This window comes from Lynx canadensis, chromosome B4 (assembly GCF_007474595.2).
Source record: "Lynx canadensis isolate LIC74 chromosome B4, mLynCan4.pri.v2, whole genome shotgun sequence".
In the NCBI taxonomy this organism is placed as follows: Eukaryota; Metazoa; Chordata; class Mammalia; order Carnivora; family Felidae; genus Lynx; species Lynx canadensis.
Genome location: NC_044309.1, coordinates 13,920,857 through 13,936,717, shown reverse-complemented (window position 1 = coordinate 13,936,717; position 15,861 = coordinate 13,920,857).

Genomic DNA, 15,861 nt, shown 5'->3' with positions numbered 1-15,861 from the left:
TGTTCTGCTTCCTCCCCGTGTCCGCACGGCATTGTCCCAGGGCGAGCCTGAGGCCTCGTGTCGGGCACGGCATTCGCGCGTGGCCGCTCCGCACACCGGAGGCGGGATACCAGACTGGCCGTCCTGGGGAGGACTCCTGCAGGCCCGAGTCAGTCGTTGCAGGGCGCCACCGGGGCCCACGGAGCCAGCAGGTGCCGGGTGTAGGAGGGGCCCGCTGGGAGCGGCCGGGCTTGGGGGCTTTCTGAGGACTGGCCCGTGGAGGCGGCGGTGATCACTCGGGGCTCTCTTACTTTAAAAAACAGCAAGAGGTTACATGTTCTCATTGAAAGGGAGGACCCCACATTTCAAATTATGGATCAAGCTTTGAACCAAGCGCGTTGATGAAACCATGTATTTTCTAGCATTTCCCCCCCTATCATTTCCACTGTTAAAATAATTGAAGGGAAAAAATGGATGATTCACCAAGCAGAAATTTTGCTGACAGATGAGACGCCTCCCACAGATGAGTCTCAGCTGAGATTCTGATGTGAAGATAAAGGACCCTGCCAGAAATATTCTCTACCCATTCGTCTTTTGTCTCCAGATGCAGAAACTTGCTCTGTGAAGAAATACATTTCTGTATAACACATCACCCCTGATAGTAGCAAATGCGTAATTTTCCAACCTCTGAATAAAGCTAACCAACTACTTCTCCGCGGGGCACCTGAGCGGCTCAGTCGGTCCAGCCTCCGACTTCAGCTCAGGTCGTGATAAGGCGGTGGTTCAGGAGTTCGAGGCTCGCGTCTGGCTCACTGCTGGCAGCCCAGAGCCTGCCTCCAATCCGCAGGCTACCCCTCTCTCTGCCCCTCTCCCACTAGCGTGCTCTCAAAAATAAACATAAAAAAAACCCTAACAAACTACTTCTGAAAAATTGAAGAGTATCATACAATCACTTGGGGCTACCTTCAGACTGAAAGGGAAAATATCTAAAAATAGGCAAGTATCAGTAGCTGTAGACACTTGGTTATGTAGTTCTTGAGGGAGTTCTTCTCCTTGGAAGTTTCCATAAAGATGACAGTGATTTCCTGGAAGGACATGACTATCAACACTGGCATCAGTTACATCTTCCCAGGCCAAAAATGAACAAAATTACGTTTAACAACAAGCGATGCCTACCACCGCCAACAAAAGATTTGCTTCCAGATACTGCCTTTCTAAAGTTGACACCGACGATAGAGTTACGTCTAAGGTCTCATGTTCTGTAAGTCCTGCGTTTTTAATTTCTCTAAGACCTATCAGTATACAGTGCTATTATCAGCATTCTCTCCGTTTACACTAAATAAAGCCTCGGCCAATCTTCTACTTACCGCAGGAACTGCTGGTTGATATTAGTTGAAAATCACCAAACAAATCCCTGGAAATACAGCAAACTATCAAAACAATTTCACCTTCTATATCCTTGGCTATATCTTCAGATCCAATAAAACGTGTTAAATCACAGGAACAGCTTCGGATGGTGGATCAAAGCAGCAAATCTTAAGAGCTGGTTAGTAACTTTTCATCATCGACGTCTTGGAACCTTTCCCTGTTAATGTCATGAAATGCGGTGCGTCTTCGCTTTCCAGCAATACAAGCATGTTTCCCAGTGCTACCTACACTTGCACCTGTCAGTACCTGCCTGAGACTCACTTGGGCCCGGCCATTTTCCAAGGTCGTCTGACTTCTAGAACAATGCAGGTGGCAGGCAGCATGAAGACAGGCAGGCACCCAGTCCAAGGAGGCCAGTACCAACCAGTATCTTTAACTGTCATCCCCAGAAACATCAACCTATTTCCCAGCTCTCCAGACGGTTGCCACGTACAGAGCAAAAGCAGGTTCAGGAAAGCAGGGCTCCCAAGTGGTCTCCACCTGTTCTCAGCTGGCACAACAGCAGCATTTATGAAGCTGGGTGCTGGGTGCTGTGTTCACCATAAACAGTCTGATTACTTCAGCGGCTTAGACACTGGCTGGGAGGCGACTAGAGAGAGGCGTTAAGTGCTGCCGGGTTCAGGGTGATCTGTGAGCATGACAGCTGGGGTTGGGAAAGCGCCAGGCGAGGGCTCCCTGGGGAAATGGAGCTGGTTCTGAGGTCTGGATGGGTAGGGAAAGGGTTGGCCGAGGGAGAGAGGCAGCAGGGGTAGAGGGAATAGAATGAGCACAGACTGTCGGCCGTCATTCAGAGAGCAAAGCGGGGATGGGGACAGATTAAGGGAGAGGGGGTAGGCAGGGGCCAAGTCTAGGCCTCCTAAGTGATTTTGGTCGTCCTAAAAGTGACAGGAAGTCACCAAAAGGATTGAAGGCAAGATGTGTCACCAGCAGACTTGTCTTTTATCCCTCTGGGGAGTGTGAGGAGTGGGTTGGAGGGGGACAGAGCATCTAAGACGGGGCCAGCGCAGCCAGCTCTTACTTTCCGCTTCCGCCTGGGATGGAGGAAATGAGGAACGCCACTGGGTCCCTAACAATGAGGAAAAATGTCGTTTGTAAACTACAAAATCGTAACTTTTCTTGAACTTAGCTGAGTTCTGCAAGGCAAAGTAGAAAGCAAATTCCGAGGAGAGGCAGGCCCCTCTAGGGAGAGGTGGGACGTGTGGCTCACGTGGGCACAGCACAGGAGGAAGGGGTGTGTGCCGTGCATTCCAGAAGAAATCAGCTAAAATGTTAACAAAGCGCTGGCCATCCGGTGAGGGACCATGTGTCAGATGGGACTCACACTGACTTGTGGGCTCTTTTCCACAGGCCTCCAGTAGGGGTTCAGGAGAGAGATGGGAGCAAGGCAGGGGGCCAGAAGAAGCCCCACCTGTGGGGCAGGCCGGCAGCAGGGAATTGGCTGTGGCCTTGAGATGGGCGCTGCCTCTGCCCAGGCCCTTCTCTCCCAGGAGCCAAAGCCTCAAACTGCTGGAGGAGAGGCAGCCAAAGCTTTGGCCCTGGGCACAGGCACGGACGCACGGCTGCAGGGGCAGAAGCATAAACCCTCTACCCTCGAGGAAGGAGGGGAGGAAGGGCTTGGGCCTACATGGATACCAACACTCCTTCTGGGAAGGGGCCCGGAACTTCCTCCCAAGACCAACCACAGACACAAGGAGAAGGGGCAGGTGTGCTGAGAAAGGCCCACCCACAAGGACCGGGCACAGAGGACCTGCCTCAGATCAAAGTTCACGCCTGTCTGGGACATCCAAGAACCCCCCATGTTGCCCCAGAGGCTAACACAGCACATCGGGTAACCAGCAACAGCCGCCTGCCCATGGGGGCACCTGAGGCCTGTTCTACGAGGCCCTGGCAAGACTAAAATATTGAGAAAATTCTCCAGCAACCTGGGCTCCACACTCGGCCCACACAACACCAGGGAATTTGGAGGCTGGTGTTGTCCTGCAGTGCCCATAGTAACAGCCGTCTCCAGTCTAGACGGACTCAGCTCTCCACAGCGCCCGATAGAAGACATGTGCACAGATCCAGGTATAAAACTATTTCCTTCTACTTCTGTTTTATGCATGATACCTGGCTTTCAGCAACAAACGATCAGACCAGGGCACCTGGGTGGCTCCGTCAGTTACGTGTCCAACTTCCCTCAGGTCATCATTCAGCATTTTGTGAGTTCGAGCCCCGCTTCAGGCTCACTGCTGTCAGCACAGAGCCTGCTTCAGACCCTCGGCCTGCTCTCTCTGTGCCCTCTCCCTGCATGTTTCTCTCTCTCTCTCTCTCTCAAAAATAAACATTAAAAAAAAAAACTTTGATAATGTAATTGATAAAAATATTATCAGACCTAGAAAAAAGCATTGTCAAGAGGCAAAGCGATAACAACCATCAGACTCAGATGAGACCCAGTGTTGGAGCTATCAGAGAGTGACTTTAAACCTATGATTGAGGTGTCAAAGGATTTAATGGAAAAGGTGGACAACACGTGAAGAAGTGGGGAAGGTCACTAGAGTCAAGACGATGAGAGTCAAACGGAAATTCTAGAAATAAGCAGCAGCGACAATGAGGAATCCTCTTAACAGGCTCATCAGTACACTGGGCACAGCTGAGGAAGTATTCTGTGACCCTGAAGGTGGTCAATAGAAATGATCCAGGGGCACCTGGATAGCTGAGGCAGTTTAGCGTTTCTGCTCAGGTCATGATCTCAGGGTTTATGAAATGGAGTGCTGTGTCTGGCTCTGCACTGAGTGTGGAGCCTGCTTGGGATTCTCTCTCTCTCACTCTCTCTCTCTCTGTCTCTTCCCTTCTCCCTCTCTTTCTTTCTCCCCCCATCTCTCTCCCCCTCATGCACTCTCTCTCAAAACATGGAGTAGAAGGAGGGGGAGGAGGAGGAAAATGATCCAAACTGAAACGTAGATAAAAAAGAATGAAAAAGAACATCCGAGAGCCAAGGGGCACTATCACCTGGCCTGATGTATGCATAATGAGGGTGGCAGAGAGGAGGGAACAGCACACTAGTCCAAGCGAAGGATGGGGGCAGCTCCGGGGAGTGGGGGCAGATGGCCATCTTTTCCCGCTGTGCCAGATTTCCATTTGGCCACCAAGCTGACGCCTTGTTTGTAGGGGAGGGGGAGGGGGAGGCCTGGGAGGCGCCTTATCAGCCTGATTGTGTGCACTTTGGAAAAGGCTGAGAGCGGGCAGGGGAGACTGAGAAGTGGGAAGGAGCAGGAGCGGGCCTGGGGCATGACTGTGATGTGCAGGGAGGTAGCCGACACTTGTGCACAGCTATTGTGATTTGATTCACTGGGGAGCCGGTGAGAACGTTAAAGGAGGATTTTTATACTTCCTGGGTGAACTATCCCAGAGAGTGATTTATCTTTTGTTTTTGGCTTTGGGAGGTTGGAGAGCTGTGGAGAGTTTAGCTAAGCTTCTCTACAACGTTGTTGCGACGGCATCCACCCTGTGGCGTCCACAGTCCTTGGACAGACGCCAGCCCTCCGGTGAGCGCCTGAGCGCATGCGCTGGCCGTCGCGGGCGAAGGTAAGATCCCATAGCACTCCCCCACCAGCCCTTGCGTCCCTCCTGCCTCCCCGAACCTTCCCTCGTGCACCCCTCAGGCGAGATCCGGGTGAAGCTGACCCAAACCCCGCTTTTTTGTTTGAGTTGACCGCTCAGGCCTTAGCGGAAGCACTGCACCCGCACAGCCCAACAGAGGCGTGCGCTGTGCGTCCGGTCCCGCCGCTCCCTCTGCCTGCACCTGGCCTTGACCCCAGCGTGGCGCCCCTAGGCGGGCTGTGGGGCTCCTCCGGGGCCCTCGGTAGTAAACTCCTCCGTTTTAATTTCTCTGGTGGTCTGTTGTTGAACCGAGGCTCGCCACCCCGCAGCTGGGGCCCTCCTTGGGAAATGTTAATCTAACAAACTCCCAAGAGCCTTCGGTAGTGACTCTCTTTGTGGTGTTGTGTTTTTAAAAATTGCTTGTGGTTTCGTGCCAAACTGTCAGCGAAGCGCGACCTCCTTTAATCCCCACCACGACACCTGGATTACTCTTCTCCCTTCCCCGACAGGTGAGACACAGCTCCCCAGTCTGAGTCTCCAGGCTCCCAAAGCCGCAGGCGGAGGGTTTGATCCCGGTAAGTGGAGTCTACATACAGATGGCGTGATTTGCATTTATGCAAGGCTTAATTGTAAACACCCAGCGGCTGCTTACGTTATTTCTTTGAATGTGCACAGTGATTAGGATCACTTTTCCATTTTGGGGGGTTGATCTCACACTGGGGTTTCTTTGATTCTGACTCTGTGCTAAGCAGCAACACACAGCCTCCCCCCATGGGGATCACAGCGGGGAGGAGCCGGCCCGGCGGAAACGGAGAGATGGATACACCTGGGAGCCCCCAGGAGGCGGGTGGTGGGCCCTGCGATAGATGCGAGGTGGGGGTGGGCGGTGAACGGAGGGACGGGAGGGATGGTGTCCGTTCTCGAGGTGCGGCAAGTCCCTGCCTCGTTTCTCAGCTGCTTGTTTAAACTTCTAGTCCCAAGCACTGGCCGCCGCGGCCCTACACCCAGTTCCAGGCTTTGTGGAGAAAATAAAAGAAGCGTCTGCCAAACATGTGCCTTCTAGGAACTTACACGGAAGGGACGACCCCCAGGCAAAACAGAAAAGTCTGACCATGTGTAATGGTGACTAAGAGCCACATGCTGGCCCCTCAGTATCTGCCATGGGGAAGTTAGAACAGGAAAGCCATTTGTAGGCCTGGGTTATTGGGGAATGTTCCAACTCCACTCTCTAGGAAGAAGCTAGGTGAGCTCTGGAACAAAACTCACAGAAAGGCAAACCACTTCTCTCTCCTGGTTCAACCTCCACGCTTGATATGTAGGGACCCGCTTCTGTTCTGTTGACCTCTCTGCGGAAGAGGAGAATGCTCTGGCGTTAATTTATTCAACAATATTTGTTAAGTGATGAAACATAATTGCTCAACCACTGATTGATTGGCTTTCAGTGAAACCTAGGCACAGGAATTGTATGTACAAAGCATGAATAGAGCATATTTTACTTAAAAATATTTTCTAGGTAGAATTTCTGTGCCTGGGCTCCATTGCAAGCCAATAAAAATGTGACAGGTGGCCCCACGGGAGATGAAATGAAACTCTTAGAATGTTCTCTTCCTGTATCAGCTGCCTCAAAGAACTGCCAATCTATTTTTTTTTTTTTTTGTAGATAATTACATATGTTTAAAAAAACATTTGTCTCAGTTACGTACGTGCAATTACTAACAGCAGGCTTATCTGCCATCGGTTTGGGAAACCACGGCTACAGAAGTCGTCATCAGTAAAATCCTTGAGAGTGCCTCCAAGATCCATGAGGAGACAGTCTTGTTCCTCTGACAATTCTTTATCTGAGGAATCTGAGGCTGGGCCTTTGGCTTGAAACATTAACGGCGAAGCCCTGATATTTCCCATAACATGCTTGTTCGGAAACTGAAAACTGCTGGAAGGGAAGAGTCATTAAATCATTACGGTTTGAAAGTGGATTTCTTTATCTACAAGTTTCAGGGAGAACTAGGTCTTTGCAAAAGCAGGGAACAAAACGTTGACTAGTAATTCCAGTGTCATCGTGCCACCAAAATGGCCCTCCGGGCCTCAGATCTGGGGGCAGTGTGGGCCTCTCTCCTGGTGGGGAAGGGAGAGCAAAGGGGAGGAGGATGGGCAGCGGGAACAGTGGAGCCCACTTTAAATGCCACGAGACTTCTGAAATGTGGATGTCACCATCTCCTTGCGAGCCAGAATTCTAGCCTGGCTCCCATCCAGTTACTTTGCTGAAAGTTGATCAAGTTCCCAGCTAACTCAGGATGAAAGAAAACGCACTCAGGGTCAGTATCAGCTCAGAGACACCAGGGACATGGCAGGCGCTGACCAGGAAACATTTCAGAGAAAAGGAGAGATTATACTGACGGAGATTTGAAGGTCTTTTCATTAGCCAGTAGTATCCATGTCATTATCCCCACACTGGACCAAAAATCACTGGGTAGGAAAATAAGGACCTGATTTTTAGTTCCATTTCTCTCCTCACCACTGTCCTCATCCAAGGGAAAGGAAAGTACTTGCATGAGGAGTTGGCCTTGACTCAAAGAAATGCATTGATTCTAGCTTCTCTTTTTCCTCTTAGGTCAGTCAGAAAAGCGATGTAGGATCCATACTACCTTTGGGGAAGAAAAACCCGGTTACAACTATTAGCAAAACTCAGGATGAGCCACTGAAAGTGGATGAGAACAAGTATCACGCACAGGGTGATGATCACAAAGTCAAAAGAAAAGTATAAATCAGTTGAATAATAACTAATTTATTTGCGGTTTATATCAGCATACAAAGTCTTTTAAGACAGCCTGAAATGGGTGGTTCACTTGGTTGATGGTCCAACTCTTGATTTTGGCTCAGGTCATGATCCCAGAGTTGTGGGATCGAACCTCAAGTCAACTTGAGCAGGCGTGGAGCCTGCTTAATATTCTCTCTCTCTCTCTCTCTCTCTCTCTCTCTCTCTCTCTCTCTCTCTCCTTCCCGCCTCCGCCTAGCTCGACTCCCTCTCCCCGCCCCCCTCCCTCTCCCTCCCTCTCATCCCGAACAAGACCGCTCTCCCCTCCCCTCCTCCCCTCTCCCCCTCCCCCCTCTCTCTCCCCCTCTCTCCCCCTCGTCTTCTCCCCCTCTTCCCTCTTTCTCTCTCCCCCTCTCAGATCCCCACCGACCCCCTCTCTCCCTCTTCCCTCTCCCTCTCTCTCTCCTCTCTCCCTCTTCCCCTCTCTCCCTCTCCTCTCCCCCTCTCTCCCTCTCCCTCTCCCCTCTCTCTCCCTCTCCACTTCCCCCTCTCTCCCATGCACACACGTTCTCTCTCTTAAAAAAAAAAAAAAAGACCTCCTAAATAATTCAGATGAAAATTTGGTACTGACTTCTACAACGTCTGGAAATTAATTTTTGTTTTCTCCCTTAAAGCTAGAAATATCACTATGTCTTTGACAGTGTATGTATCAGCAGTTCTTGCGGTATGGTCGGGGGAACCCCTGGGGATTCCTGAGACCTTGTCAGGTGGTTAAAGCTATTTTCAGGAAAATACTAAAATATTATTTGCCGATTTTATCCTGATTCTCTTATGGGCACATAGTTGAGCTTTCCAGAGGCTGTGTGACCTGGGATTTTGTCACCATTTGAATGTAGAAGCAGAAATGAGAATCTAGCTGCCTTCTAGTAATACATTGAACAGATTTGCAAAACAGTAAAGCAGTGCCACTCTTCTCACGACATTTTTGGGCATAAAATATAGTCTTTGACATAAAAAGATATTTATATATAATGGTGTATTAATGTTACCATAAATTAAATGTCTTTAACATGTCTGAGTTTTAATTTCTATATTGACAAATAGGTCCCATGTAAACAAAAGCTCTCTGAGGTCCTTGATGCTTTTCAAAAGCATTAAAGCACTTCCATGACCACAACGTTGGTGACCTGTTGGAGGCATTGTCTAGCTACATTTTGTAGGAGATAGGTTATGTTTTGAAAATTCCTGGTGGGGGGACGGAAACCCAGTGCCATATTCATTGCTAATGGGATGTAAGTTGCAGGTAATTTGGAAATATGTATCAAGAACTTTAACAATGTGTTAAGCCGAAATTCTGGAAATTTATCCTGAAAAACCTAGGACTGATATATGCTACATTTTCTACAAAATGTTCATTGAGGTGTTCGTACACCAGAAAAAGATAGGAGTCACTCTTATGTCCACAAAAGGAAATTGATAAAACAAGTCACGAAGCGGTGTATTCTTACAGCAGTAAAAGATGTCCGCGGCAATAGGAAGTGACAAAAAAAAACAAAAAACAAAAAAAAACCCAAAACCAAAAAACACCCAGGAAAAGATGTAAAAAGGACTTCATCATGTAAGAAATAATACGGAATCAAATTTTTCAGATATTATCTGGGATAATGGATACTTTTCATTTGTCATCTTTTACTTGACCGTGCCTATTGGGGAACCCGCGTGGGTCAGTCGGTTGAGTGTTCAGCTTTTGATTTCCTCTCTGGTCATGATCTTACCGTTCATGAATGTGAGCCCTGCATCAGGCTCTCTGCTGAACAGTGTGGAGACTGCTTGGAATTCTCTCTCTCTCTCTCTCTCTCTCTCTCTCTCTCTCCCTCTCCCTCTCTCCCTCTCTCCCTCTCTCCCTCTCTCTCTCTCTCCCTCACCCTCTCTCCCTCTCTCCCTCTCTCCCTGTCTCTTTGCCCCTCCCCTGATCTCTCTCTCTCTCTCTCTCTCTCTTAAAATACATACAAACTTAAAAATTATTAAACATTTAAAAAGGCAATTGCATAAAATGCAGCAGACTAACTACCTTTTGCAATTTGCGATTGTCAATGGGATCGATTCCTTGATTTCTCTTTCTGTTGCTTCATTATTGGCATATAGGAATGCAGCTGAGTTCTGTGCATAGATTTTAGATCCTACGACTTTGCTGAATTCGTGGATCAGTTCTAGCAGTTTTTTGGTGGAATCTTTTGGATTTTCCATATAGAGTATCAAGTCATCTGCTAAGAGTGAAAGTTTCACCTCCTCCTGGCCTATCTGGATGCCTTTTATTTCTTTGTGTTGTCTGATTGCTGAGGCCAAGTCTTCCGATACTGTGTTGAATAACAGTGGTGAGAGTAGACATCGCTGTCATCTTCCTGACCTTAGGGGGAAAGTTCTCAGTTTTTCCCCATTGAGGATAATATTAGCGTTGGGTCTTTTGTATATGGCTTTTATGATCTCGAGGCATGATCCTTTTCTCCCTACTTTCTTGAGGGTTTTTATCAAGAAAGGATGCTGTGTTTTGTCAAATGTTTTCTCTGCATCTATGGAGAGGATCATATGGTTCTTGTCCTTTCCTTTATTGATGTGATGTATCACATTGATTGTTTTGATCTTGAATCAGCCCTGCATTCAGGTATAAATCTTACTTGGTTGTGGTGAATAATTTTTTTTTTTTAATGTATTGCTGGATCTGGTTGGCTACTATCTTGTTGAGGATTTTTGCATTTGTCTTCACCAGGGAAATTGGTCTGTAGTTCTCCTTTTTAGTAGCTTCTTTGTTTGGTTTTCGAATCAAGGTAATGATGGCTTCATAGAATGAGTTTGGAAGTTTTCCTTCCATTTCTATTTTTTGGAACAGCTTCAAAAGAATCGGTGTTAACTTCTGTAAATGTTTGGTAGACTTCTGGGCGCCTGGGTGGCTCAGTCTGTTAGGCATCTGACTTCCGCCCAGGTCATGATCCCACACTTTGTGGGTTCAAGCCCCGTGTCAGGCTCTGTGCTGACAGCTCAGAGCCTGGAGCCCGCTTCAGATTCTGTGTCTCCCTCTCTCTCTGCACCTCCCCTGCTTGCACTCTGTCTCTCAAGAAATAAATAAATACTAAGGAAAAAAAATTAAGTATTTGGTAGAATTCCCCCGGAAAGCCATCCAATCTTGGACTTTTTGGGGAGATTTTTGCTTAATAATTTGATTTCTTTACTGGTTAAGGGTCTGTTCAAATTTTCTATTTCTTCTTGTTTCAGTTTTGGCAGTTTATATGTTTCTAGGAATTTGTCCATATTTTACAGATTGCCTAATTTATTGGCATATAATTGCTGATAATATTCTCTTATTATCATTTGTATTTCTGCAGTGTTGGGTTGTGATCTCTCCTGTTCTTGATTTTATTTATTTGTGTTCTTTCCTTTTTCTTTTTGATCAAACTGGCTAGGGGGTTAATAATTTTGTTAATTCTTTCAAAGAGCCAGCTCCTGGTTTCATTGAACTGTTCTACTGTTGTTGTTGTTTGTTTTAAATTGCAATAGCATTGATTTCTGCCCTAATCTTTATTATTTACCTTCTTCTGCTGGTTTTGGGTTTTATTTTCTCTTCTTTTTCCAGCTCTTTAAGGTGTAAGGTTAGGTTGTGTTTCTGAGACCTTTCTTTCTTCCTTCTTTAGGTAGGCCTGGATTGGTGTCTATTTCCTTCTTATGACCACCTTTGCTGTGTCCCAGAGGTTTTGGGTTGTGTTGTTATCATTTTCATTGGCTTCCATGTACTTTTCAATTTCCTCTTTAACTTCTTGATTAGCCCATTCATTCTTTAGTAGGATGATCTTTAGTCTCCATGTATTTGTTGTCTTTCCAAATTTTTTCTTGTGGTGGATTTCGAGTTTCATAGCATTGTGGTCTGAAAATATGCATATGATCTTGATCTTTTTGTACTTGTTGAGGGCTGATTTGTGTCCCAGTACGTGATTTATTCTGGAGAATGTTCCATGTGCACTGGAGAAGAATGTATATTCTGCTGCTTTAGGATGGAATGTTCTGAGTATATCTGTTAAGTCCATCTGGTCCAGTGTGCCATTCAAAGCCATTGTTTCCTTGTTGACTTTCTGCTTAGATGATCAGTTCATTGTTGTAAGGGGCTGTTGAAGTCCCCTACTATTTTGGTATTAGTCTCAATGAGTTTCTTTCCATTTGTGATTAATTGATTTATATATTTGCGTTCTTTCACGTTGGGGACATAAATGTTTACAATTGTTAGGTCTTTTTGGTGAATAGACCCCTTAATTATGATATAATGCCCTTCGTTGTCTCTTGTTACAGTCTTTATTTTAAAACCTAGATTGTCTGATATAAGTATGGCTACTGTGGTTTTCTTTTGGTGGCCATTAGCATGATAGATGGTTCTCCATCCCCTTACTTTCAATCTGAAGGTGTCTTTAGGTCTAAAATGGATATCTTGTAAACAGCATATAGCTGGATCTTGTTTTCTTATCCATTCTGTTACCCTATGTCTTTCGATTAGAGCATTTAGTCCATTGACAGTCCATTAATATTAAAGATATTAATTTATTGCCTTATGTTGCCTGTAGAGTTGGAGTTTCTGGTGATGTTCTCTGGTCCTTTCTAGCCTTTGTTGCTTTTGGTCTTTTTTGTTTTGTTTCATCTTTTCTCCCCTCAGAGAGTCCCCCTTAAAATTTCTTGCAGGGCCGGTTTAGTGGTCATGAACTCCTTTAGTTTTTATTTGTCTGGGAAACTCTTGATCTCTCCTTCTGTTTTGAATGACATCCTTGCTGGATAAAGAATTCTTGGCTGCATATTTTTCCAACTCAGCATATTGAATTAACCTGCCACTCCTTTCTGGCCTGCCAAGTTTCTGTGGACAGGTCTGCTGCGAACCTGATCTGTCTTCCCTTGTAGGTGAAGGACTTTTTTTCTGTTGCTGCTTTCATGATTCTTTCCTTGTCTGTGTATTTTGTGAATTTGACTATGATATGCCTTGTTGATGGTCAGTTTCTGTTGAATCTAATGGGAGTTTTTGTGTTTCCTGGATTTTGATGTCTGTGTCTTTCCCCAGGTTAGGAAAGTTTTCAGTTATGATTCACTCACATAAATCTTCTATCCCTTTTTCTCTCTCTTCATCTTCTGGGACCCCTATGATTCAGATGTTATTCTTTTTTCATGAGTGGCCGAGTTCTCCAATTCTTGTATTTGCTCTTTTGCCTTAGTTTCCCTCTTTTTTTTCTGCTTCGTTATCCTCCATAAGTTTGTCCTCTATTTCGCTGATTTGCTGCATCGCTCCTGCCACTATGGCATCTATTCGAGATTGCATCTCAGTTATAGTATTTTTAATTTCGTCCTGACTAGCTTTTACTTCTTTTATCTCTGCAGAAAGGGATTCTAATCTATTTTCAGCCCCAGCTAGTATTCTTATTATCGTGATTCTAAATTCTGGTTCAGACATCTTGCTTGTATCTGTGTTAAGTCCCTGGCTGTCACTTCTTCCTGTTCTTTCTTTTGGGGTGAATTCCTTCATTTCATCATTTTGGAGGAAAAAAAGAATAAAATAAAAATTTTTTAATTAAAAAATTAAAAACAACACACAAAAAATCAAATAAAGGATGCTAGACCCTAGGTGTGTTTTGGTCTGGTTGTTGAAAGAAGCTTGGTAGAATAGAGAAAAAAGGAAAAGAAAAGAAAAATAGGGGGAAAGAAGTAGGAAAACGTTGTAAAATTTTAAAAAATACAATAAAAAAGAATAAAGTGAAATGATGAAAATAAAATAGAATAAAAAGACTTAGCAAAAAATAAAAAATGTAGTAGAAAAAATTAAAGAAAAATCTTTTTTATAAAAACGGAAAATAAAAATAATCTTTTCCTTTTCTGTATCCAAGAATAAAAAAATAAAAGGAAAAAAAATTGAATAGATGGACCAATGAACAGAATGAAATATGACTGAAATTACATCCAGTTTCCCTTTGAAGTCAGATTATGAAGTACTTTATAGTCCGTAAACCAAGCAGGCGGAGAGACTTGTGGTGTTCCTCTAGAGCGCAATTGACATAATTGGGTGGGGCGTATTGTGCTGCTTAATTTACTGGGGTGGATCGTTGTGGCCCGTGTACACAAGTATGCACATGCTCAGGAGAGGTGAAAATGGCTCACCAAGATACCCAGTCTCTAGCATCAGATCTTTGTGCTCTTGGCCACTGGCAATCAAGCACCCCTCCTTTGTCTCCGGCTTTCATCCACTCCCCACTTCTACACTGTCCTCAATCAAGCCATCAGCCTGCAGGTGGCACCTCCCTCCTGAATTTTATCTCAAATGGGGCTGCAGATGTCCAGAGACTTCAGCTGGGTGCCAGCCTGCTCCAGAAAAAGTTCGTGTGATCTTGTAGCAGCAGCATTTCGGAGATTATGGTAAATCCCAACACACATCTGGGGCCAGGCTTCACTGCCCCTTAACATTCTGTTCTCTTAACCCTGTTCCCCAGGGTCTGCTTGGACCTTTGCCTGTGGGGAGGTCACACAGCCTCTACCAAATGTCCTCTCAACAGGGGAACTGCCTCTCCCTGTTTGGCCTGAGGACCCCTCGAACCTTGCTGTCTGCTCATGGGGATTTACCCTTCCCACCAGAGCTCTGCCAGGTATAGACCTGCAGAGTTTCAGACTCTGCACTCTCTTGTTGACAGAGTCCTAATGGTATTTAAACCTTCTCCTTTCTCCTTTCTTTCTTCCTTATTCATCCCTTGTGGGTGTTTGCATCTCATTCTTTCTCTCCAGCTGCTTTCAAGGGTAGTAGTTTTCCTGTACTCTCCCTGCTGTCTCCATCCTCTCTCCATAAGCAAAAACTGCTCCCTACCCTCCACAGCTTCTCTCTTCCCCAGGTCACCTGTCTGTGCCACATACCTGCTGAGTTCTGTGGCTCAAGTTATTCAAATTGTTGTGTTAATCCTCTGATCGGTTTTCTAGGTATACAAGATAGTTTCATATTGGTCTAGCTGCATTTCAGGGACAAGAGAAGCAGAAAACTTCCATGCTACTCTGCCATCTTGGCTCCTCCCCCTACCAACATTCTTCTAGATGCCTCTCCTGATGCAAGGGAAGCAAAAGCAGAAATAAACTACTGGGATTTCATCAAAATAAAAAGCCTCTGCACAGTGAAGAAAACAATCAGCCAAACTAAAAGGCAACCTTCAGAATGGGAGAAAATATTTGCAAATGACATATCTGATAAAGGGTTAGTATCCAAAATACATAGAGTTTATAAAATTCAACACTCAAAAAACAAATAATCTAGTTAAAAAATTGGCAGAAGACATGGATAGACATTTTTCCAAAGAAGACATACAGATGGCTAACCACATGAAAAGTTGCTCAACATCATTCAGCAGGGAAATACAAATCAAAACTACAATAGGGTATCACCTTGCACCAGTCAAAATGGCTAAAATTGACAACAAGAAACAACAGGTGTTGGTGAGGATCTGGAGAAAGGGAAACCCTCTTACACTGTTGCTGGTAATGCAAACTGGTACATCCACTCTGGAAAACACTGTGGAGGTTCCTCAGAAAGTTAAAAATAGAACTACCCTATTACCCAGCAATTGTACCACTTGGTATTTATCCAAAGGATACAAAAACATTCACTCCAATGTTTATAGAAGCATCATCAACAATAGCCAAATTATGGAAAGAACCCAAATGTCCATTGACATTGGGTGGGTAAAGGAGATGTGGTACACACACACACAATGGAATATTACTCGGCCATAAAAAAGAATGAAATCTTGACATTTGCAGTGATGTGGATGGAGCTAGAGAGTATAATGCTAAGTGAAATAAGTCAGTCAGAGAAAGACAAATACCATATGATTTCACTCATATGTGGAATTTAAGAAACAAAACAAATGTACGTAGGGTGAAGAGAAAGAGAGGCAAACCAAGAAAGAGACAGTTAGCTATAGAGAACAAACTGATGGTTACCAGAGGGGAGGGGGGTACGGGGATGGGTGAAATAGGTGATGGGGATTAAGGAAGGTGCTTGTTGTAATGAGCACTAGGTGTTGTATGGAAGGTGTTGAATCACTAAGTTCTATACCTAAAACCAA